This window comes from Mercenaria mercenaria, chromosome 1 (assembly GCF_021730395.1).
Source record: "Mercenaria mercenaria strain notata chromosome 1, MADL_Memer_1, whole genome shotgun sequence".
Lineage (NCBI taxonomy): Eukaryota > Metazoa > Mollusca > Bivalvia > Venerida > Veneridae > Mercenaria > Mercenaria mercenaria.
Genome location: NC_069361.1, coordinates 117,452,896 through 117,462,115, shown reverse-complemented (window position 1 = coordinate 117,462,115; position 9,220 = coordinate 117,452,896). Strand labels below are relative to the sequence as shown.

The following is a 9,220-nucleotide window of genomic DNA, read 5'->3' as shown; positions in this document are numbered from 1 at the left end:
TACGATATACTGATAAGTTTCAGTAGTCCGCCATATTCATTTATTTGTTTATTATCTACATTCCACACAATGGCATCTTATTAAAAGAGCTTAAACAAATTCTATATCATTAACAAGCTTGGCAATATTTTCTGCTAGAGTGCCTTTGTTGAGAAGTATTGCCTGGTGAATTGATTCACGAAGAGTCCAATGAAAACCTGCGGAGGAAAAGATGCGAATGTATCCAATTGACAATGCGACAATACTTTATAACTGTATATAAACGTTACAGTAGTAGGATTTCTGCTAGAAGACATTGATATTATAACATTACACTGCAGTTTAAGGAACCTAAGGTGAGTACAATATTATATAAAAGTATTTAGAATTGAATTATATTTTCATTTTAATGAATACTATTATCGTAAATAAAATGAAATAACTTAAGCCCGTGTATAGTTCTGGTTACTAGAAGATTAAAACGACCAATCGTACAAACATTTAGTTAAAAGAAATATCGAATAGTCAGTTAACAAATAAAATGATAAATTTTGTAGTTATAACATAATATTTATCTGTTTTTAAAAGCACTAATGTTCAAATATATTCATATCATATTTTTCTAGCTGCGTAAAACATATGGTATTTGTTTTTCAATTAATTTCAGTTTAATTCTGTCATTTCCATTTTACCTAATTTTACACTAGGGGATAGCATTTACTCAGTAAACGAAAGACATTTTCTAACGAAATAGTTTAAAATTAATAGAAAAGGGAAAAGTACATTTGCACTCATTAAAAATGCTCAATTATAAGACAGATTTTCAAAAAGATGCGAAAATCCTTAAGTTTGAAGATACATAAAAACGAATGTATAATTAATATTTCGAATAAGTTACTATAACACTAAAATGCATGAATGTTCAGTGGTGTGAGTTAATAATGCAAAATCTATAAATTCGAAATAAGTTAATGTTTGATACTTTCAGTTGTATATAGTCTATCATATATTGATCTGTTTTTTCTGTACTAAACGAAGCGTTACTTCCGGCTAGGGGCGTATTTGGATTTTTTTTGCAGTCGTTGGAAAACAAATATCGAACATCTGTTCAAGTTGACCACGATTTCAGTTTAGCAACGTGAAATCTATTGTAAAATAAAAAATGTTGCCGTGGTGGCTGTGAGGCTTACTTTCGGCGACTCACATGTACTGTCATTGCAGTTTTTGGATCGTGTTTGATATTGTAAACTAAAACTAAAGATTTTAGAAAAAGCTCATTTTTAAAAGAATAAACGTAGATTACGGCTTTAAATATTTAAGACCAGTCGGGCAGTTTTGTAGAAAATAGCCGTTGGTTAATCTTGACTTCAAAATGTAAAAATAGATTTTTCTTTTATATTTTCGCTTTGAATTTTGTATGGCATGAATAATAGAACGACTTAACCATGCGCAGGTAAAACTGGTCATTTTTCAAGTTGGATTTTACTTCACGTCAGTAAATAATTACTTAAACTCGATGTGCTTTTAATATATTTGTCTTATTTTGTTTAATAACAAGACAAAAACTGTTTATATTTTGAGTTATATAGACGAAAAACTTATTTACTTTTTAACACAAAAATATGTAAAGCAACATGATTAAGGAAATATATCGCATGCCTTTGTCAACCTAGCATGTATGGTGGCTGATATCTGCCATTTCGTGTTTTCGTGTTGGCGGGGCGAAAACACGACAACACGAAAACACGAAAACTCGACAAAAACCTATTTTTTAGTCCAGATTTTGAGATACGGGGGTTAACCCCCTCCTGACAGTGGAATCACAGGGTCTCTCCCTTGTCATTTTTGAAATATAGGTATGAAATGGTGGTCCCTGCTGCATTTTTGTCCAAAATTTGAGGTACGTGAGGGGGTCATGCCCTCCTATTTAGGAGTATTCCCACGGACATGTTTGAAATATAGGAATGCAATGGTTGCCCCTGGTGCATTTTTGGGTCTAAATTGTGAGAATATTATTTTGATATTCGACCTTCTCCTTTCGATATCTTTTTATGTTACAAAATGGTATTCGGTCGAAATATACATAGAACATAAGACAATTTTTATTCTTAAACTCATATTTTGTAGCATGCAGTTATGTTGTGTTCAGTTCAGTAATTGTTGTGGTCATGTCTAACGGAAGATGCCAAAGCAAAAACACAAAAACTCGACAAAGAAGATATTTGTCGTGTTTTCGGGCGGGGCGAAAACACGAAAACTCGACAAATAATGTATTTGTCGTGTTTTCGTGTCGGCGGGGCGAAAACACGACAAATAAGGTATTTGTCCTGTTTTCGTGTTGACGGGGCGAAAACACGACAACACGAAAACTCGACAAGTACCTAATTTGTCGAGTTTTCGTGATTTCGTGTCGGCGGGGCGAAAACACGAAAACACGACAGCACGACAAGTAAAGGGCGCCAATACGACATATTCATACCCGCCAACACGAAAACTCGACAAATAAATATGTCGTATCGGCGCCCTCTAAACGTCGTGTTTTCGTGTAAACTTTGTCGTATTTTCATGTTGTCGTGTTTTCGCCCCGCCAACACGAAAACACGAAACGGCAGAAATCAGCCACCATAAGCATGTCAGTTTGCCTTCACTCTACTAAAAAGCTGACATTTCTATTTTCTTTTGTTACAATTCATCTAAGAAGTCGGGCGTTCGAGATAATACGCTGTGTGCTCGGGTTTCAGAAAATAGGTGCATATCCTAAGCCAACCACTGTTTAAATGTGCTTTATAAAGAATTTATATATATATATAATATATACTATAATTTATATACTATAAGTTAAACGAAAATGCTTTTTTTCCCGTTTTTTTTCCACTGAGCTCGGACGATTTATTTTTACAAAAGAAGAATAAGAAGCTGTAAATCCACATGATACTTGATTGAAATTACTTTAATTTGCAAAAATTCTAAAATGTTAAGTCTCTTATTTCACAGATTTGCGCAGTCTTGAGTAAGCCAATTTAAGTTAATTTAATTCTCGTTCGTGACTTGTTTACCAAATTTATTGTATAGAACACTTGCTTGATTGATTGATAGCATTTGGCATAGGGCCTACACAAAGAAAAGTTGATTTAGAATAAAGATAGACAAAGGAAAAAAATACGGTCCAATTGACATTTAAATCTAACGGATTAATTTCGTGATGGGTATTATGAACACCGCGGTTGGCACATCAATTACAGCTTAAATTTTATTCTTACACATGTACTTTTTGTACAACGAAAACAAAGATAACAATCATTGCGACCATATGAAAGTAAAGTGAGCCTAAATTATTCTCAATTATTTCAGCAAACTCATCGTCATTTGTGTCATACTCTTAGCTGAATTAGCACAATATTTCCATAATTTTAGATATATGGTAAGCAGACATGTTATACTAACTGTTTATGTATTGAAATGCTCTAAAGTATTGTAAATGGTGTCTATAGACGTAATCGTTTAATATATATGAAATAAAGATGGAAATAAATTAGTGGTTGGTCTCGTTCTGATACTTTAACTGTTTTATCCACTTAACCCATAACAGGGTTTTCCGTGAATATTTCGACATTGATTTGCATTGATCCAGAATATATCCAGGTGGTGGTGGAAACCTCTTAAAGTTTAGAATATCTTTCATTATCTTGGAGTTCCATAATCTAATGCAGAATGTATGGATGTGTCTGATACTCGAAGAGAAATCAATAAAATATCTTGTTACTAAAAAGATGTTTGAAACAGAAGGTCAACACTTTGTATTACTGAGGACTTTAAATACAGGCCTTACTTCGTGTATTTTTCACATTCAAAGGTTTAATGTTGATTCGTATTGTAAAGAAATATACCTTGCAATGTGGTTTGTTAAGTGTTTTACAATTTACTTTTTACATCTTCTCGATGTCAAGAAGTTATAACGCCATAGAGATAGTCCTACAGTATACGACCAGTCAACAACTATTAATAACCCGCATATCTGTATAATAAAGAAAAATATGTACGGACAATATTAATATAGTTTATGTGTATTGCTTTGATTTCAAACTTATATCTGCTTACGGCAATGAATTACCCCTCTGCAGGTTTAAACAGTGCCTTTTTTTCAAATATCAGTAAGTAAGTTGATATTTTATTTATAAGGGGCTACTCATTCATTTGATGCTAATCTTCCGCGAGGTCCGCAAAACACGAAAACACATACATACATACAGAACATCACATGTGACTAATTTTGTGGTCTAGGAAATTAAAATAAAGAATGCAAATACATCCATATGTACATATTTACAAATAAAACATATCTATATCAGAAAACAAACAAAATGTGACATATTGGATGATTCTCCTATCTTATTTGGCCGAGCCTATCATACGGAGATATTGGTTTTATGGAATTTGAATGCAATGAAGTAACACTGTTATCATTAACTTTTTGTTGAAAACATCTCTTTATCCTTGTTCGTTTCTTCCATTTTGACTAGATGTTTGGCTTTGTTTGTATATTGTTGTGTGTATTTTAATCATGTACACGTCCACATGTACACGTCCATGCATACACTGGAATAGGGTGACGTTTTGAGGATATTGCGTTCTTGGAAGGTGGTTTTTTATATAGGATGTTGCCGTTAATACGTGATGCGTATTTTACTAGGTTTTCTTTCTCTCTCTCGAAAGCATCACAAAACAAATTATAATGCAGACGCTTTAATCTAAACAATGACAACTTAAGAAGAAATTTGCAGCCATAATTGCCCTTTTGAAATGCAGTTAATTCTTAACCTCTGTACAGTGTGTATTTTGACAATTTCTCGCACGTTAGGTTGATGTGTTATATATGTACACGATAGCTTGTTTTTGGTGCAACAAGTAGACCTTACTATAACAGCCAGGAGAGCTAGAAGGATTTTGTAAAGTAATTATTTCTTAATTCTGCTTATAAAGCCAAATTCTGAAAATCATCTTGCATCATTTTTCAGCTATCCAGTGAATGTTGTAGGTCAGTGTCAGGTACAACTGGATTTTCTGGCATGTTAAACTTGATAATAAACCAAAGATATCCATTATTGAACGACCATGTGTTTGTGGTACATGTGTTCTAGATAATACTTGGGGATTTCCTTATTCTAGTACAGCGGTAAACTTGAGGTAGATGTTATCCAAATTTGATTTGTTCCAGCTACGTTATACAGCTACAGTCAGTTTGAACAAAATAATATGATAATTAAGGACTATATATTTCGACAGAAAATAGATTTAATTCACTTTTACAACGGCAATATAATAATATACCATAATGTAGATTTTAAAATATGACTTTATCAGCGCCTGGTGTCGTAACATAAATTATATCATAGTACGTGATAAATTATTTACAAAAAATATATAGATCATCATTACCATTATTTGAGTGCTATATACAAAAAAGGTTTAGATGTTTTCGTTTAATTACTTACGTCCTTACCAATTTGATTCAATCTAAATATTCAGGGCGTTTTAATTACAGTTGGCAATAAAATTTACTATTTACCCACTGGAAACTTAACAGCTTTAGTTATCGAAATTGCGGTGTACCTTATCATTATTTAATAACAAAGTTATAAAGTACCATCAACACACGTTTAATGTACAGAATAGAACTGTTTTGCTGTACACCATCAAACTTTAAACGTGTTTAAATGAAAGGGAGGTAGTTCGAAACTTTTACATTTGAAAATGCTAAAATTGAGTGTCCAAGTAATGTTATAACTTTCCAATCATTATAACTAAATTTCCATCTAATGCAACGGAAACTGCACTTACACACAACAGCCGTGTGATTCTATGGACTATTTTACAGCTATAATGCAGTGAGCGATAACCCTAAGTAATAAGATTTTAGAATGTAATTGATCATTTAGCAATGTCAATGTCAGTCAAAAAGCAAAAACACTTTTAAAATAATAGAAAAGAATGCAGGATGCATTCTCGGAAATGAACATTTGTGAGTTTAAATTGACCGATAGGGAATGTATTAACCTTTGTAACAGTATTTACTGCACTCCCGTGAGACCGCAAATTAACACTCTTTTAGACATGATTCATAAAGACAGTATAACAGCAAAGACTGATGAATCACTTATTTACAAGTTTTGGTGTTTTTGCCACTGACCGTTCCAAGGCGGTGCCCCACTGTGTTCCTTTGTTTGTTCGTTTTGTCCTTGTGTGTTGACTTTGTGTGCGCGCGTGTGTGTATGCTTATTATTCGTCTTGTCCTTATGTGTTGGCTTTGAGTGTGTGTGTGTGTGTGTTGTTCGTTTTGTCCTGATGTGTAAGCTTTGAATGGTGTGTCTGTGTGTGTGTGTGTGTGTGTGTGTGGTGCACGCGTTTGCGTGCTGGGGGGTTCGTTTTGAGGAGGCTGCGCTTTTGGTGCGTGGCATTCCCTGTTTGATATTTTTCTTTGTTTTTGAACACATCTGCGGATGTCTCATAATTGTTTTTTTGTACTTCTAACATGCGACATCTATTCATTTCGTAAGTAAAGTACTTTTTCTATTAATCCTACATTTTTGTTTCAGTTAACATGGATTCCAGGATTGTTGCTATCGTCTGCACATACGTGATGCTCTCGAGCCTTGTGACGTCATCACCAGTACAGCCTCGGCTTTCTTTGAAGCATTTTTCACCAACAGACATATGCCTGTTTATGTGCAACATCTGCTTTGATGACATGGTAATTTGATTCAGATATTAGTCCATAAATGGTTTAAATTATCTTTATTTACCTATGGCATAAGTGCACGCGTTATCGTACTTGTTTTCTAAAGACTTACTGCAGACTTTCCGTAGGCCAAAGACAAACACGTACTATATCATTTATACACCTGCTGGTAGTATATACATCATTTATATCATTTGTCAGCCTTACGGCCCGCACCTTTGTCATGTTTCTTTTAAATACGTCACTTACATCCTTCTTGTGTATAACATATCGGGATATTACTTAATTGAAATAATCGACATTTGTACTGTGACAATTCTTCATTATGAAGTTTTTAATTCAGAATGTAAATAGAAATAGTATAGAATCAGCATATTTGCTGTTTTCTTAAAGACTCCGCAATAGGCCGAGGCATGTCATACTGATACAGCTACTGACGGAGTCTATTATGAATACTAACGTTAAGTCACGGTAATAGATTGTGAACTTGTATAGGTGTCGGCCGCTCAATTCGGAGATTGAGTGTTCGGGCCCCACTTGGAGTCACGACCGCGGCATTTTATATGGCACCAGTACTGTACCTTATAAGCGCATACCCTGCTAAAACAGTACCTGTATAAACAAAAGTCCATTTTTGTTAGGATATTGAAGTCAATATTTTCTCTTTTGTTTAAAACTACCACAAATCTAATTCGCCATTGTTTTACTATTCATACACGCCAAATAGCAAATTGACTAACAAGATATTTTATAGCGCCGTAAGAACAACACGCCTTAAGAATCAATATGCTACGTTTGCCGTGCCATCAATATTTCTATTTAGACAAATAACACGTATGCTTGTGCAAGAAATGTCTGTATTATCGCCGATTCATTGTAATAATGTTAATACCTCAATGATGTTCCTCCTATGGACTTTCTTCCTTATGATACACTGCTATGATGTGATAAAACAAACATGAAAATATAATATAATTTATTTTTAGGGTGTAGAGATGATGGAATGTGCCAATAACGTTTGCATGGCCGAACATCAGTATGAGATGAATCTCGGTCTCCTGAAACTCGGGCGCACGTGCAAGAACTACAAGAAACTGGGTGATTTTGTGTTCGGCAACGAAACAGACTGATATTCTGAATAAAAACGAAACTTTACTTGCATATCTTTATTGTTCAAACAGTCTTGCATGTAGCAAGTTGAAAATATGAAATAAATGTGTTATTTTTGTAAAAAGTTGTGATACTTGCTACATTTGCCAAAAAACGTTTAGGTTCATTTCTGATTTCTAGAAAGTTTTTAAAGCACTCGTTCAAATTGATGTTGTGTCTGTCTTTCGAAATAAAGAAAGTGTTTGTATTTCTTAGTTATTGTGAATGAAAATATTTTGACTGCCAAAAATCAATTTGCCCTAATTTCCAGTTACTAGTTCGGAGAAAATTTAATTTCCAGTTCTCTAAAAACTTTTGTATTATGGTACTTGTTTTGAAAATAAACAGCAAGGGTAATTATAGCGTTTTTGTGAATAATGATTGACTCTGAGACACATTATACGAATACGGCATTTTACCGTACGAGAAAACAAGCCCAACCGAATATGTAAGGTACAAATCAAGAGACGTGAAATTTCATTACAAATTAAAAGATACCACTATCTTAGTTTTGTCTAAACTTGAGGTACAACATATCATTTTTATCAGCAGCTGAATTTTAAGGCGTTCTGGCAATTTTATTCGTTAACACAGTAATGTCGGCATGTACAATAAAAAAATTTTGCACACGCAATTATTAAAAAGAATTAGGTTATAAAAAATTTATAACTTATGTTTGTTTTGGGTTAAACGCCGTTTTTCAACAGTGTGTCAGTTATGTATCGGCCAACAGTTAACCTAACCGGTGAGCCTGGATTCTGTACTAGGATTCGGTACAAGTACTAATCTGTCCTCTGCAAGTACCTCTTTAAGTATTTGTAGGCGTTTATATCTGTTTTTAACATTTTGTTAGTCATAGTTGTTTACATTTAGTGATATGTCCCTTTAAAATGATTTGTATTATCTCCCCGAAACACATTCAGCGTGGTACATCAGTTCACTGAAAACATTGATAAAATATCGCAATGAATGTATCATACCAGTCTTATCAAAAGCACGATGTAAATGTGTAAAATATTGACTCCATTAAATGTATTTTTATGTTTGGTTAATTTCAAAGAAAATGTAAATGGTTTTTATAAGAACATAATTCTGCACAAAATGTTATGAGCTTTCATTGAGGTCCGATACATGTGAGCGGCGCATTCGTCTTCAAATTGTTATAACAATGCATATTGGCAATTTTCTTTCGCTAAGCGTTCATATATACATAAGTGTAAATCATTCAGAAGTCACGCTGCCAAATTTCAAATAACTTGCATCATTAGTTGTTGAACAGTTTCCGTTTCATGTACACGTTGTATCTCCTCCGATGTAGAGGGCTAAAAGCTTGACAGTAGCAAGCCTTACAATAAG

At 33.7% G+C, this 9,220-nt stretch overlaps 1 long non-coding RNA gene across 1 annotated transcript; it reads left to right on the top strand.

Moving 5' to 3' along the window:
* Nucleotides 1-247: 247 nt before the first annotated feature.
* On the top strand, nucleotides 248-8,072 carry LOC123545291 (uncharacterized). Its single transcript, XR_006685306.2, has 3 exons — nucleotides 248-335; nucleotides 6,573-6,727; nucleotides 7,702-8,072. It is a non-coding gene; the product is annotated as an uncharacterized LOC123545291 (long non-coding RNA).
* The last annotated feature ends 1,148 nt before the right edge of the window (nucleotides 8,073-9,220 follow it).